The sequence below is a fragment of the Dipodomys ordii genome, unplaced genomic scaffold (genome assembly GCF_000151885.1).
Source record: "Dipodomys ordii isolate 6190 unplaced genomic scaffold, Dord_2.0 Scaffold33, whole genome shotgun sequence".
In the NCBI taxonomy this organism is placed as follows: domain Eukaryota; kingdom Metazoa; phylum Chordata; class Mammalia; order Rodentia; family Heteromyidae; genus Dipodomys; species Dipodomys ordii.
This window is the reverse complement of record NW_012267249.1, coordinates 6,756,287-6,759,447: the sequence shown is the minus strand read 5'-3', so window position 1 is coordinate 6,759,447 and position 3,161 is coordinate 6,756,287. Positions and strand designations below refer to the sequence as shown.

Sequence of the window (3,161 nt, the reverse complement as noted above, 5' to 3'; positions counted from 1 at the left end):
GTGGCTCATGCCTGTAATCCTAGCTACCTAGGACACTGAGATCTGAGGATCTTGGTTCAAAGCCAGCACAGTCAACAAAATCCATGACACAAAAACCTCTACAAATACAAATTTTCTCAATCTTTCTCCAGTTCTTACACCTCACAGCTACTGCCTTAGTCCAATCATCTACATCTCTTATCTAAATCAGGTACCTCTCTGCTTGCAGTGTGCCCCTTGTCCTAAATCTGTTCACTAAATCCAACATGTGACTCCCAAGTTCAACTCCTCAGCAATTCTTACCCTACACTTAGGATAAAGTCCAGATTCCATCAAAACCTGGCTCCTTCCCTCCACACTTCTCTACTTTCTCATTTTTAGTCTGCAGAACAAGCACTAATGGACTCCAGTGACCTTTGCACATTCTTTCTCTAAACCTCACCCTATCTAACTGCTACTCATCCTTTAACAGAAGGAACTAGAATTTTTTTTGTATATCATTGCATTTTTATGCATGTACTGATAACTTGGGCACATTGATTTACATTTTTGTTTAGAAGTTTCCTGCTCAAAAAACTTCCTGAAGGGCTGGGAAAGTGGCTCAGTGGTAGAGCGCTTGCCTTGCATGCATGAGGCCCCGGGATCGATTCCTCAGCGCCACATATGCAAAAAGAATAAAAAGCCGGAAGTGGTGCTGTGGCTCAAGTGGTAGAGCACTAGCCTTGAGCTGAAGAGCTGAGGGACAGTGCCCAGGTCCAGAGTTCAGGCCCCATGACCGGACCAAAAAAAAAAAAAAAAAAAACTTCCTGAAAATTCCCCCCCTCAAATCAGTCATCTGCTTGAACCATTCATACAAGAACATGTGTGCGCACTGCACAAGTTCCTAATGGAAGATATCTTGATATTGGAGGAAGTTTGGTCAGCTGGAGAGGCATTTAAAGGAAGTCGCTGTCTCTACCAACTTCTGCCTTTGCTTCAAAGGGCGAAGATGATTCTTGCAAAGAATCATCTCCAGAGTATATCAAAGCATTTCTTTATCCCTTTTTTCCCCTTTTGGTTCTGAGGAACAGACCAATAGTTGAAACAGAACTCAATACTTGAAACCTTGCATTTTCCTGTCTTTGGCAAAAAATTCCACAGGATCAAGTAGGATCATAATGGGATTGTAAAAATAACAGTCCTCAAAAGCAAGGTACAGTGGCCCCAGCTATGAGACTGAATAAAGAAAATCATAGTTCAAATCCAGCTCCCAAGAAGTTAACAAGATCCAATCTTAAAAATAAAAATAAAGGGGCTGGGAAGGTAGCTCAGTGGTAGAGCGCTTGCCTTGCATGCCTGAGGCCCTGGGTTCCATTCCTCAGCACCACATAAGCAAAAAGAAAAAAAGCCGAAAGTGGCACTGTGGCTCAAGTGGTAGAGCGCTTGCCTTGCATGCCTGAGGCCCTGGGTTCCATTCCTCAGCACCACATAAGCAAAAAGAAAAAAAGCCGAAAGTGGACTGTGGCTCAAGTGGTAGAGCGCTAGCCTTGAGCTGAAGAGCTGAGGGACAGTGCTCAGGCCCAGAGTTCAGGCCCCACGACCGGACCCAAAAAAATAAAACAATAAAAATAAAAACAAAAGGACTGGGGATGTGGTTCAAGCATAGCCTAGCATTCATTAGACCCTAGCTTCAAATTCCAGTACTGAGGGAAAGAAGAAAAAAAAAGTAACAGACCTGATCATCAAGCCTGATCAAGGGAGACCTTGCAGCTGTTAGTATAGATAATGTAAACAAAAGTTATAGCAGCCCCATCCTGTAAAGGTTTAAATCAGAAAAAAAAAAAAAAAAAACGGAAGTGGCCTATGGCTCAAGTGGTAGAGTGCTAGCCTTAAGCTGAAGAGCTCAGGTACAGCGCCCAGGCCGAGTTCAAGCCCCACAACCTACCAAAAAAAAAAAAGGTTCAAATCAGAGTCAGACTCTCATTTTAACAGAGCTTCAGAACAATAAGAATAACTTGTCCTGACTTCCCAAGGCAATAACTTTTAAAGTAAGCAAATTCCCCATCACTTCTGAGACTCAACCCTGGACTTCCAAAGGAAAGCAGGCAGGCAGACACACACAGAGCAATCTAGATGAGTAAACGACAAAAAAAAGTGGCAACTCAAATTTACAAAGCATCTAATACGTGCTGGGCGCTCCCACAGGTTTATCTCAATTCCTGCTCTTAGTACAGCATAATTAACAGGTTCACAGATAATAAGTTATTCAGGGCTGGGAAGGTGGCTCAGTGGTAGAGTGCTTGCCTTGCACACAATGAGGTCCTGAGTTGGATTCCTCAGCACCACACAAGCAGAAAAAGCCAGAAGTGGCGCTGTGACTCAAAAGGTAGTCTTGAGCTGAAGAGCTGAGGGACAGTGCTCAGGCCGAGTTCAGGCCCACGACCGGCAAAAAAAAAAGAAGTTATTCAAAATCACAGAGAACAGGAGGAAGAGCTTAAACCCGACACCAAGTCTCACGGTGCCCAGTGACCGCACACTCTTCTCCATCCCTGTGGTAGACCCGCCGTATTGCAGGGTCCAGACTACCTGCTCTAGAAAAACCAAGGGCCTGCAGCAGAAAGAACTCACCTTGGCGCTTGCACAATGTGCACAGGTCCGTGTGGCCTAAAACGAGCTGGGAGATAGTGAGTCGAAGGCCCTCGGCTTAAGACTGGCGGTGAAGAGGAAGCTCCACCCGGAAGGAGGGGCAGAGCCAGGCTCGGGATCAGGCGCAGGGTGGACGTACTGAATGGGACCGCCCTTTCTCCTCCCCCTCCCCGCGCCTTTCCTGGGTGGAGCCCCGCTGCACTTTTCCTCTTCTCCATGGAGATACTTGGGAGTCACCAGGGCGAGAACCTCGACTCTTGCTCCACCCAGAGCGTTTGGAGAGCTAGGACTTGCAGCTGGCTTTGCAGCCGCCTGGGGCCACGTGGACCGCCCCGGGCAGCGGCAACCCGCACCTACCGCTGCCCACAGTGTCCCTCAGCTCTTCAGGTCAAGGCTAGCGCTCTACCACTTGAGCCACCTTCCCAGCCCCTCAGCCATTCATTCTTGACAAGATCCTCTGGGCTGGGAAGGTGGCTCAGTGGTAGAGCGCTTGCCTTGCATGCCTGAGGCCCTGGGTTCGATTCCTCAGCACCACATAAGCAAAAAGAAAAAAGCCG

General features: G+C 47.3%; 1 protein-coding gene across 2 annotated transcripts in view; it reads right to left on the bottom strand.

Moving 5' to 3' along the window:
- Positions 1–3,161, bottom strand: part of Akr1a1 (aldo-keto reductase family 1, member A1 (aldehyde reductase)) — a 28,715-nt gene that overhangs the window by 14,563 nt on the left and 10,991 nt on the right. The window contains exon 1 of one of the 2 annotated variants that reach the window (XM_013016883.1): positions 2,587–2,696. The exons of the other annotated variant lie outside the window; for it this stretch is intronic. The gene's annotated coding sequence lies outside the window, so the exon portion shown is untranslated. Of the gene's footprint in view, positions 1–2,586; positions 2,697–3,161 lie in introns of those variants that run through there. 2 annotated transcript variants of the gene reach the window in all.